General features: G+C 35.6%; 1 pseudogene across 1 annotated transcript; it reads left to right on the top strand.

The window, feature by feature from the left end:
* Positions 1–924: 924 nt before the first annotated feature.
* On the top strand, positions 925–2,185 carry LOC147494332 (alcohol dehydrogenase-like 7; annotated as a pseudogene). The gene is made up of 4 exons (XR_015200435.1): positions 925–1,053; positions 1,144–1,281; positions 1,366–1,412; positions 1,905–2,185. The product of XR_015200435.1 is annotated as an alcohol dehydrogenase-like 7 (transcript).
* The last annotated feature ends 11,503 nt before the right edge of the window (positions 2,186–13,688 follow it).

The following is a 13,688-nucleotide window of genomic DNA, read 5'->3' as shown; positions in this document are numbered from 1 at the left end:
TGATTTAGACATTATATCTCAATTAGTAGAGTACACCATAATTAATATGGACATTTAAATTGGACCAGTCTTTTTTCTACTACTAAATACCCTTTATAAAATATTCTAACAAATTATTCAATGCCTTTAAGAAATACTATATCGTCGTCTCAAAATTGATTATCATTTATACTCTTAAGATTACATAGTACTTAAAAGACGTATATGTAAATTCAAGTTGTAAATCAACTACACACCACTATTTAATTGTTCGCTACTTAGCATAAACATTAATTGCCAAATTATTACCATTAATACCTAAATTAAATGAAAGAAAACCAGCCGTCTCTCTCCCAAATCTCTCCTAATTTGCTCTCTTAAAAAAACTAAAACTGAAAGCCAAAAGAAAAAAAAAAAAAAAAAAAACTGATAAAAAAACCTGATCCAAGAGGAAACATAGATACAAAGTTTGCATACAACATGAGATTAGGATGATTGATCTTTCATTGCATAAATACTCATGGCTAACATGAAGATTAGAGATATCAACAATAGCAATGAAGAAATTAGATACATGATGATCAATAGCGATAAGGTTAGTTTCTATTGGTATTTGGGAATTTCATGGGATTTGCAAATTTAGTATTTGTGTGTATACTGTCATGATTTAGCCACAACTATATATTTTTTTTCCCCATTATTGAAAATTTTTCTTCAATTGGTTTAGGATTTCCCCCCTACTAGATGGGAAATTAGGGTCTCCCCGACTTGTTTTTTTTGTGTGTATTTAGAGAGGAGACCCTAATTTCCCATCTAGTGGGGGGAAATTCTAATTGTCTCATGTAGTAGGGGGTAATATTGGTTAACCCTTTTTTTATTTCTCCTACTGAAAACTGCCTTCATATTAATTAGTGGTAAAGCGAAAGAATGTTAAATATTTCTCACCTTCCTCTGTCTTTCTTGAAACTCCATCGGCAAGAAGTGGAGGTAAGAGACTGTTTCTAATCGTATCTGAACTCTGAAGAATGGGGAGCACATCACCAAACACAACAGGAAAATCTATAAGATGCAAAGGTTGGACTTTTCTCCAACTCTTCACTCAAATTCAAGCCAGTACGCGTTCTTTCATAATTGAGTAATAATATGAAGTTTATAAAAGTGCAGCTGCAATAGGTAGAAAGGCGGGGGATCCTCCGGGTTATAGAAGAGATTGAAGTAGCTCCACCTAAATCTTATGAAGTTCGGATCAAAATACTTTGTACATCTCTTTGCCATTCGACATTACCGGGTTGGAAAATGGAGGTAAATTTGAACATACAATTAGCGATAGTAATGAATTTTTGCTTTCTTTTTTCACAGTGGATTTCCTTGATGTGTTCCTTTTAGGCACCTGTAGGAGTATATCCAACGATTTTCGGGCATGAAGCTATTGGGTAACTGCATTTAATTAAAGAATTTCCCTTTCTCTTCCAGTTAGCTAGATAGCCCGCCGTTCTTCATCAAATGACCAGTGCGATTACGAAATAATCATGACGACGATGCATTACAAACTTCATCTTTATCGACATTGAACAAAAATTATGTGGAAAGTGACCTTCATTTTATACTTTTGATAGTATGACAAGTAATAATTTGCTACAGTCGGCTAAAACTACTGCTCAAGTCATTAGAAAAACAAATGCAAATGAAGACTGATAGTGAAGTTCACATTTCCTAAATATTGATTTCTATGGCAAATCATATGTATATGTCAAGACTGATTGAACTGTTATGATTAAAGAACTTAAGACCAAGTCTGACTTAACAGTACCTGTTTTATTACTTAGACATGTTAAAGAATAAATTAGTCGATTATAAGGCTATTATCCTTTTCTCCAGAAATATCATTGTCAAGCCGGTAATAATGGATCTTTTTAAACACATAGGGTGGTGGAGAGCGTGGGAGATTATGTAGAGGAAGTGAAGGAAGGAGACAGAGTTGTTCCTTCTTTTCTAGCAAATTGCAATGAATGCATTGATTGTAAGTCGGAGAAGAGCAATATGTGTGCCAAATTCCAGTTTAGAATAGGTGCTGGTATGCTGAGGGATGGGACGAGCAGATTTATAGATTCCAATGGTAAGAGAGAAATGAGCAGGATAAGCAACTATTAATATCTGACCCTCCTGATAAAACCGATGTGAAAGAGACAACACCTCTCATTGAGCAGAAAGGTACTCTTATCTCTTTGGCTTCAAGTGTTTGTTTTCCCTCTATAGGAAACCTATTATAGTGATATTATGTTTTTGTCCAGAATTAAATGTTTCTTATGTCCTTTAATTTCTTATGGTGATGCAGGCAATCTATATAATTCTGAGGAAGAGATGAAACTTTGGTGACACTAGGACAAAACTAGTAAACAAAACTCGATCCCAAAACCACTCATCAGATACAAGACAAAGAATCGACGAGAACTTAACAATAGACCTTGGGGAGAAGAAAGGTAGAATGTCATGTTTGTAATTTGCATTTTAAGTAGTTGGTTATGTATCAATGTTGTTGAGTATCTTGTGGTGGATATAGCTCATGTAGTGAAGATCGCCATTTAAATTGCTCTAGATAAGGCCTACTTACTTAGTTGTGGTGTCTCAACTGGTAAGATTACTTTTAAACACATTGTCAATCATCTAATAGAAAGAAATATTTCAGATGGTATAGATGCCCGAGTTCGATTGATTTTTTTTTGCACAAGCATTTTCAATTGCAAATGTACGTGATTAATCAAAATTGCGAAGAGATTACTGTATGAAATGAAAAAGTGATGTTGTTGAAAATAGCTGATGCCTCAGGTAGGTCTCCAGCATTTTCCATACAGTTATTTGATAAATCTATGAATGGAGATGCGTGCAGGACTTGGTGCTGCTTGGAAAGTGGCAGACGTCCAAAAGGATTCAATGGTCGCAATCTTTGGACTTGGAGTTGTTGGACTGATAGTAATATAAAATGACATATGGAAGTATTTGCTTGGAACAACACATAGTTCATACGACTTTGTAATGGATATGATTAACAGTAAAGATTTAAGACATGATTTCCCAAAATCTCTATTCTTCTGGTAGGAGGCATGAGTTTGTTCACACGCTGATCTTAAACACGACCGAGAAATAGAACTTTCGGCTGATTTTGGAAGTTCTATTTGAGGTCGTGTCATTGTAGTTTTGTTTTTCTTCGTAGATATCATATTCTCAGTACTGTATATTGACTATGAAATTCCTGATTTTTTTTTCATTTATTTAATTTTGTTGCATAGGAATGGTAATGATCAATTGCTACCCATAACGTACACGTACTTGCTGTATTACATTATGTTGTTTTTTTTGTTCGTGTCACTCGAGAATCTGAAAAATCTTGCCTGGAGTTTGAAGCAAATAGTGATGATTGTAATGTCATAGATGTTGAGTGGAAATCTTTAACAAAAACAAATACTTCACACAGTCCCTTCCATTTTGTTCATTCTTCTCTTGAGTCGTCGAGCTGAGCTTGGATGCGTAACCAAAGGTATTTCTCATGCTTTTGCATCTCTTTTGTCTGTTATTTTTAACTTCATATGTAGCATCTCTATAGCATTTTCAAGGAATAAAAACTCTTCAATCGCTCTTGACATCATCGTGTTTAGTTGTCGCTTTACACTACAAATGACCAGCTAGCACCATAGGAGATCCCACAGCACATAGTATATATCATATGCAGAATGCACCATTGGAGATTCTCAACAAGTTTCTTTTTTATTGTATAGAATTCAATATACTCTGAGAATTATAGTATTTTTTTTTAGTTAAGAAAGTTTAGTAATTAGTATATGGTATCTTTATGGTAAGCTTTTCTATATATATGAGTTCTTTAATGCATATGATTATATGAGTTCTTCCTATATATATATAAGAAGTAGTTTTGTTTTATTGATAGACGACAGGAAGCTGTTAATATTTAAGATTGCCTTTGTTTTCTACTGGAGTTATTAATTCATTCCTTTCATCATCAATGAATGCAGCTTGTGATGTTGGACATTTTCATCATTAGGGACACTAGCAAGAAAAGTGCAACTTAGACCAAATCCTTTTATCATTATATTCCTAAGTATTCCACCTCCTAGAATTCATGGCTAGAAATTATATAAGTACAGAACAGGGAGGAAAATCATGAAATAGAATTATTAAGAAACCAAAGTTATGGTGATGATGCAAAGCATTTACTAGATCGTTTTAAGCTGGTTAACAGACACCAACCAAATTAACAGAGAGGTTCTGAGTAAACCATTCTTTCTCTCCTTGAAGTTTGATTAGGTCCACTACAAATAGAGGTAGGTCCTGGACAATTGTTTACTTGAAAGAAGATATGTTTGCACACGATAAATGCTTTCGATTAGGTTGTAATTGGATCGGTTTTGGATGCTATCTTTGAGTTCATACAAACACTTTACTACTTTAGTACCTTTGTAGGACCTGGAATCACACTTGCCTAATATTTATCCAGTCCGTTGACTGCCATATTATATATGCTGCAATTATTGCAGAATCATTATAAGCAGTACTTGGGGCAACCTTTCCTGTTAGATTCTTATCAAACCTTAGAGTGAACTGAATGTTGCAGGGCTCATAACTCTAGAAACGTTTGAAAAATTATGAACCACTTCACTGGTTATGACGACGAAATTCTCTAATGGATTTTACTTTGATCACAGGTTATATTAGCTACTAACATAACAGAATCTTCAGTCACAATACCTGGAGTAGCATTTGTTATTGATTCATGTCGATCTTTACAAGTCTATTCGGACAGTATCAGAAAAAAGGAATCAGCTGAACATGCATGGGTATCTAAGTCTCAGGTACCCAAAAAAACTTATTATTCAGTTTGAGATTTGCTTGGAAGACCTGATTAATCAATTTCTAGGATTTGTTATAGGCTGAGCAAACGTAAAAGAAGGACAGGGTGGACTTGTGATGGTCATATCTACCGATTGGTTTCTCAGTCTTTTTTCAACAAATTAAATGACCATGATCCACCATCTATATTGAGATTATCCTTGAGGCAGCAGGTTCTTATGATTTGTTGTGCTGAATCAAAAGCCATTAATGATCCCAAAGGTATATGGCACTAAGTTTTGGTTAAGAGTATGGAACATTGAACTGCAGGTAGAGTCGACAAGACAATGTCTTCTTTCAAACTGAATGTTGTTATTTGTAAGTTGTAACAGTGGTCGTCAGAATCTTCATTGCTACGTTCTAAGCTATGTATATGTTATTTCATCATTCCCGTAGTCAACACGCGTGCTGTTACAATTATATAGAGCAATAATTTTGAAATATGCTTACAAGCACAAGTTCTGAAATACAAATTAGATTGACTTCTACCATGCCTGAATTGCAGATACATGTTTAAGAGAATTAGAGTTTGACGGTAAAATGGCATCTCTTACTCCAGGGGTACTTCTAAAGCTTTTCCAGAGCATAAACTCAGTAGCAAGAGATTGTATGGTTTTGATATTTACTTTGTTTTTCCTTAATACTTTGCTGCAAAATGTAGCTATGTTTGGACGAGGTTCTGTTTGTGATTGCCTTTGTTTTGAGATAGGTTTTGGTGCTTAAGTGGGGAGTTTTTTTTAACATTTAGGTATGCAAGGTTTTCGACTTTTGTTGTGATTATAGCTTCATAATTTTGGGTGTGTAACCAGGGACTTTGATAAGTAAAGAATGTGGGTTTTATTGTTTGTGATCTGTTTTGTTTTCGTGCTTCACTGGGATTAGTTGTCTCAATCATGGTGAAAAACTTAGCATCTTATTCTTTTCATTTTTATCTTCTGTAAAAGCCCTCTTATAAAGTATATATGTTTGAATGCTTGAATTTCGAATGACCGGTTGACGATTCCTACTAATCCATTAAATTACTTTTTCCAAGACAAGCTGAATGAAAGAGGGACTGGACCAGAGTTGTTGTTCCTCGATGGAGTCTCTTTTGATTAAGCGGTTGATAGCGATCTTTTAAATATGCTCTTATAGATTCATACTATAATGAGTTATCCGTTCCGTTAAACTTTTTATCATCTCTCTATTTTCGGGGGCTCAAAAATGTCAATGTTTGACGCAATTCAAAATTCCAATGAGTTGAGTGATATTGTGGTTTCTATAATTGGTTTGTATTGTTTTTACTTCTACCGTCGGATTAGTTATAACTCTTTTGAGCAGATAACCCTTGGAAATGAGATATACCCGACGACATTGGACAAAACTTACATCTTTGTGAGTTATGGTTTTCTATCAATTTTCAATTAGACTTTTCGTACACCTTTTTATCATCTCTCCATCATCCCAGAAGGTCATGGGCTCAAAATGTTAATGTTTGACTAGATTCAAAGTTCCTTTGAGTTGAGTCGATTGTGTTAGCTGATAATGATTAGGTTGGTTTCTCCCACAATATGTTCTACATGAACTCTTAAAGTTATTGTGCTTACCAATGTTGTGGCTCAACTTTTTATTTACATGATGTATTAAGTCATTCACTTTTATACCTTTTGTGTAGCAGATTTGAAGGAAACTCTTTTGAAGGTTAAAAACTATCAAGGCTTTCAAATTTGACATTATTGAATGATCTGTAAGTGGTCAAATGCGAAAAAACTTGGCATCTCTGAATTTTAGTATGCTCTTATGTAGCATTTGATGCTCAGTTTGGCTTTTGATGGCATAACCCCTCAAAAAACACAAGAAAGGTGCTAGAATTGTTTAAATCATATTATGTGATTTATACGTCGCATGTTATATTAGTATTTTACACAACTATGTAAATGAAGATGCTCAAGGGCTAATCCATGTAAGATTTTGAATCTTTAATAATGGGTTTGGCCTTCCTTAACCCAGTAACTTTCTTAAAAAAAACACAGAGTAATGGCCATGTTAGAAATCATGGTTCAAATAATGACTAACATGAGTAACACGTGAATGATTTATACTTTGAACATTTTCTTTTTGTCTAGCTTGGCAACCCTTGATGGTGTTAGCCTTATTTAATTATCAAAGAGAAGTTGACCCAAGGCGAACGGTTGAAGTTGATCTATGGGAGTATGTGACAATAATTCAAGTACAAGACAAAAAGTCCATACACAAGACAATGATCCAAGAACCCTTGACAGGGTTATGTATTTTTTGCTCATTTTTTTGTCTAATCTTGTTATTTATCCGATTAAGTATGTATTGTGTTAACCTTAAGAAGGCACATCCGTTACATGGTGTCTTGATTTGTTTTTCTTTTGTATATGCCGTTGTTATTTGCGAACTATGTAATGCCATTAATTTCGGAACCGTTTGGTGTCTAACATTGTGTCTCTACAATATTATTATATTGATATCAATATATCAAATTATCAATGTTTGCTTTTCCGCTTAAGTGCTTTCTTCCCTGAATACCTAAGCTTTGACACTTCAATTTTTGATCCGTTAAGGCAATTGTTCCAAGCCATCTCTCTCTCAATAGGCCTTTTTTTTTTAAATGTCTTACAGCTAAGTGCATCCAATCTCTGTAAGGTGAGCGTGCTGATTTTGTTCATATTTTATATCTGTATGCTTAATTAGAGCTGGTGTTAATTTATCTCCCATTGAACTTTTATATCCTTTTCTGCTTAACTTTATCATGTTCTCAATGAGTTGGGCATCTATGATCGTCTTTAGTGGTATGAAATGTTAGTAGCACAATCAGTGTGATTAAATAGTTATACAAGTTTTGTGTATGAAACTTCTACTTACTTTAGCTTTAAGCATTCAAATAATAAAAAAATGTGTCTTCTTCTACAGAGCGTGTTGAATTTTCTTGCGTCCTTTGTTTATACTGATAAGCGATTTGCTTCTTGACATTCTTTAAGGGTGTATTTTTTTTGTCTTAAACTTTCTATCCTTTCATAACTATATGGAAAACTAAAATGAACATAAAACTACAAGAAGTTTTGAACTTATATATATATATATATATATATATATATATATATATATATATATATATATATATATATATATGAGCTGTGATATTAATATGAGTAACAATGGAAGTGTAATATGTATACTAATGCTGATAACAGGCAAGAGCAGTTTGAGAATTTTGCTGTTGGAGTAGCTACACATGCTCAGATAACTACAATGTCAAAGCAATCTGTTCTGTCTAACAATGGCGAACAAATATCCAAGGTAAGATATTTTCTTGCTTGGTTTAAATGCATGCAAGACACTATTGTGGATTAGGAGGTTGTGATCTAAGGTATCTTGGTTTCTCAAGGATATCCATGGTTCAGTTTGGTCGATCAAGGCACTTTGATGTTGTTCAAGTTTTCACGACCTTATATAGTAAAATGTAATATAAATCCAATTTGAATTCAACTGACGTAGGAAGTATTATATTCTTTTTCTAAATTATGACACTGAAGAGTACACAAAGCTGAGTTCCTTCAATGGTTTTTGCTTATGGTTGCAGTGGCAGATAGGATGATGTTTATCTTCTGAGGCATTCAATTTTAATAATTTAAGGTTAGTTGCATTAAGTCTCTCATGTAAAGTTCAGTTAAATTATGTGTTTATTACTACATTTGAGATTTTGAGGCTTTGCTATTGGGTGTCTCTGAGGTTTTCGATTTTCTGCCTCAAGTATTTGGTTTGGGATTCTGGGGATTTTTATTGAGCAACTTTATATATACTGGTTAGTGATTTTCTACTTGACATTTTTTAAGGGTGTATTTTTAGCAAAAACTTCCTATCCTTTTCGTTCGAACTACGCAAAGATTTTCCCGATAGTGGAAGAAGAACTCGAATCCTTTTAATTATGTTTGATTTGGTTATATAGACTTAAAATTGTGAATATGCATCGAATGCAGTGGAAAAAAAAAAGTTTGTTTGAAGGTTTTGGTATAGTAACTATTCAATCAGTTAATGCTAATATAAGAAATGGTTTATGGTCATCTTGACTCAAAATCACATATTGGACAAGGTTTATTTTTTGTTTGGGAAATGGAGTCGATGATAAAATTTGAGCTCCTTAATTGTAGCTATTGGTTTCAGTGCAGCTTAAACAATAACTAATATCTCAAATATACACAATTTATGATTTTCATTTTACTATATCATGGCCATTAGCCTATTCTGCTCATGTTGCTTCTTTTTCCATATGTGCTATAGTTTTTCCCGGGCTAGATGTAATAATGATATTCAAATCAGTAGTCGAGGATCTATTTACTTAATATGTTCTATCAGCAGTTGAACTACTTGCCAATGCACTTGCTATAGTTGCTGTAAGACCCGTTTCTCATTTATTGAAAGGTATATAAATTGTTTTTATCATGCATTGATTTAACAATGGTTTTCTTTGTGTTATACAAAGAATAGGTCTTTTCTCATCCTTTGGAGATTCAAAGCAGGATGAATTGGAATGCAACCTCAAGCGTGCACCAATGTATATAGCAAGTCCAAACTTGAGTGACGGCTATCTTTGAACGAGATTCACCCTGTAGCAAAGAGTTTAATTTAATGATGTGTCAATATATATTTTATGTATCTATATTGATAAAATACACCATAATTAACTTGGTCATTTAAATTACACGAGAATTACTCACATACTTACATCTATACAAACTTTGGGCGTTTAGATGCAAAAAGACACGATCTATGAAAATTTCGCAGAAGACACTATGGTTAAATATGGAGCAGCTTAACTCTCCTCTTGATAATTATGTATCGTTCATGTGCAGAGCACGTGCATTTTGCTAGTTTATATAAATGACCATTACATTTTTTCATATGAAAGAGAATGCAAATAAGGTCTTTTCGATGATTCTTTTCCCAACGAGTTAGTTGCAAGTAGGGGTGTAATACGGGGCGGGTTGAAGTGTCATGTCTTAGTACCATTACCCGGCCTGTTGGGTCAACTTACGGGGCGGGTTTTGGGCGGGTCATTCGGGTCAGGTGGAAATTATCATTTTAATCCAATTTCACCCAAAAAAAACTTTCTAATTCTGCAAATAATATATTTCCAATTCACAACATAGAGAAAAAAATAGAATCAATCAATAAAAAATAAACAAAAATAAAAAAACTTGAACTTGAACCCAAAACCATATCTGTAAATTTGAAACTTTTTTCTCGTGATTTACCATTTGTAAATTGATTATTTTTCATAGCATGATAAAATGAAAATGGGAGCGAGGATCTATGGTACTAAACAATAAAATATAAACTAAAATAAGAATTCAAAATTAATACAAGGATGAATGATTCATCTTCTCCAAAATTCGAAAGTTAAATTTGAATTTTGAATATTTGCCCAATGTTCAAACTTGAATATTTGAAATTGATGTTGAACTCATAAGTTTGTGTTCATATCTCTCAAATTTCTACAAAAGTTAAAATAAAATATAAACAAAATACAAAAATATTAGAGTTAGAGTCTTGAAATTGTGCGGGTCAACAGGGTCAAGTCAACGGCTTTTGACACGATACGGGTCAGGCGGCTTGACAGGTCGGGTTTGAGCATAGAACCTACACCCATAGCCCGACCGCGTAAAATCGGTGGTGGGGCGGGGCGGTTCTGTTTTTGGGTCAGTGCAGGTTTGGGTGGCGGGTGAAGACCGGGTACCCTACGGGATGATAGTTCAATGGTTTTTTTTTACACTCCTAGTTGCAAGGCTTAACTGTGCTGCACCTGGAGTTTCTTGAACCAATGGTGTTTATGCCTACCCATTTATTGTTTTTTGAAGTTTGGCAGGTCAATCGCTACAATCTTCAACAGCATGGAAAGGATAAATGGGCTCTATATGAGATGTCAGAACACACAGGGTGGGTCTTGGTCAAGTTAATGAGGTGGATCTGCAGACAGGATGCTTGACCAGGTCCACACTTGGTATTTGACATGGTGCAAGGGTATTATCTGGATTGGCATGAAGGCCTTGGTCTGTGATCTTATTGCTGGTAATGAATGGGACATGCCACTTTCGAGACATTCTATTTTCTCCAGGTTGAGCATGAACTTGCATCAGTTTCAACCACCTATTGGAGGCCGGACAAGACTCAAGAGTGTGCAAGCCCAACAAAGAGGGTAACATCACAGTAAGCCCAGCATTATTTGAAATTGTCAGGAAGAAGGAACGAAGGACTGGTGGGGAGAAGCCATATTAATCCCAGGGCAGAAGGTATAGTACGGAACCTTCTACGGAAAGCTGCCCCTCAAGATGACAAAGCACAAAGCAGAGGTGTATGGTTAGCGTCAAGATGCCACCTATGCAGGATTGTTAAGGCTACTGGCAATGGCTGCATGGCTTGTTTAAACTCAGATTCAGAAGTTACAATGTGAAGGAGATATTTTGCTGCAGCCAACGCTTGGATCTCCAATTCTCCACTTACAAATAAGCATGGTCAGATGCAGTCCTCCAGGTCATGCTTCACGTATGGAAGGCCAGGAACTTATTGGTTTTTGAAGACAAAATATTTGATCAAACCAAGCAGAGAATTTCATTAATGACATGAGCACCACAGGACAGCAAGGTGAACTGTACAGCCCAGCTGCTGAACAAGAAAGTTTGAATGCTTTTGGCATCATATGTATAGCTGGAATGAATCAAAGGGTGAAAGGCAACTGTGATGGGTCCCGCTTAGGCAGCCCGGAACAAGAAGGCAGGACTTAGTCTAGATCATGAAGTCAAGGTCATTGTTGTCATGGCAAAGGAGCTAAGTCCAGTCACCAACTACGAAGCAGAACGCCATGCAGTCAAATTAGTAAGGAGGTTACAACAGACAAGCAACGGCCCAAAGCACGGTTAGAAACTGATTTTAGAGTAGTGGCACTTGCCTTTAACAAGAGGCCTGTAGTGCCTTGGCAGTTCAGAGCAGTATGCGAGAGAGGTACAGCTCCCATGTATGACAGAGTGGAAGGTCACAAACACCAGGAGGGACAGCAGATGCTGCTGCAAAACATGCCTCAAGCTTGACGTCAGGCACTTTATGTTGGGGATTATACCAATACCAATCGATTCCCCCACTACACAGATAACTCGTATATGAAAACAATTCAACTCCGGACAAAATCTAAATATCAACTACAGCCTATACTAACATGCCCAACTCGCTAAACAACTATCAACAACAAATAATAATGCAAAGCAGTAAAAGACAAACCACAAAACAAAGATTTACCGTGGTTCGGCCAATGGTGCCTACTTTCACAAGAACTAGTTCTTTATAAAGTGGTAAGGAAGATTACAATCTCTCATTTCAGTCTCTCACCTTACTAGATCACTCTTATCTCTTTACAGGGTTGTATCTCTGTAAAGGTTATCTCTCAATCTTGATAGCTTTCAAGATTGGGTTTCTCTCTCTTTGGTTTTGTCTGGTTCTTAGTCTTCTGACTTGGTTAGGTTTTTCAAAACCTTGATTTTGTTTTTATATCAAAAAACAAATTTCGCGGTTACTGTAGCGAAGCCCACGAAAATCAGCCTTGGGCGTAGGTGCGCCTATTCTGAGCGCAGGTGCGCCTCCTATGAGCGCATGTAGCGCCCAAAACACTGGAGTCACGAGCACAGGTGCGCCCCCTCTGAGGGCAGGCGCGCTCTGACGTATCCAACGTCGAATCAGCTCCATTTCTCTCCTCATGTGAGGGATAACTCCAACACTTCAGTGTTGTAATCTCAATCCGGAACAGCCTTAGAGTTGCCTTATAGACCATACTAAATGTGCTTCTAAGGTAATATAGATGTAAGGAGTTATTCTCCATCCCTGTAACACTGTTGTAACCTTATTTAGTTATCATTTATAATGTTGCTCACCTTTCCTGCAAAAAATGCAAGCCCATTTTGTTCCACATGCAATACAGACAAGCTCAGGCATATGTTCTAGAGTAAGCAATCGCTAGGGGATTTATGCGCATCTTCACTCTGGACCAAAGATGCAACACAAATCTGTTGAAATTTTGTCCATTTGACCACTTCTTGCTTCAGGGAAACATTTCACTGCAGTTTAGAACGTACAAATGGTTCCCAGTTATACTGATTCACAGTTATATCAAGGCATTTGTCTGTTAAAGTAGTACACATGGTAACTGCTGTATGCAAATAATCTGTCGAGTTGTTGCAGCAAAACGATTTGACACAAAATTGTCCAACCATTGGGTATATAGGACAAATGTCACTGATTTAAGTTGTGATTTTCTCGGAGAGTACGATCTCGGCATCATAGAAATCATCAACGAAAAATCAGACTGAATTGAAGTTTCCAACCTGAGGAAATCTAACACAAATTTCAGTGGAGCTCGAAGATTTTTGGCTATCAATTCAGCACAAGATTTTTGACCTTTTCTTTTTGACACGACACACACACATACAGACAAAATTCTTCATGATGGAACAGTTTGTTTTCAAATTTTCCTACATCTTTGATGCAGGAATCGTGTGGACAAATGCCATGTTTGGGGTATATATTGATATTTCAAGTACTATAGCTTCTGGTTTTTGTTATGTTGGAACCAGTAAGAGTGTACAGAAGTCTAAAATATGTCACTTACAAGGGATGGAGTTCTTATTACAAAATAATCCACCTCAAATCCAGAAGTGAACTCCAAGTTTCACATCTTACTTCTATTACTGGCAAACTATTAGCTTATTTAAAAAACATAGAACACCAACACTAATACTACTTCCTACCAAGAAAAC

This window comes from Coptis chinensis, chromosome 6 (assembly GCF_015680905.1).
Source record: "Coptis chinensis isolate HL-2020 chromosome 6, ASM1568090v1, whole genome shotgun sequence".
Classification (NCBI taxonomy): domain Eukaryota; kingdom Viridiplantae; phylum Streptophyta; class Magnoliopsida; order Ranunculales; family Ranunculaceae; genus Coptis; species Coptis chinensis.
The sequence above is the reverse complement of the archived record's forward strand: the minus strand, read 5'-3'. Positions and strand labels throughout refer to the sequence as shown.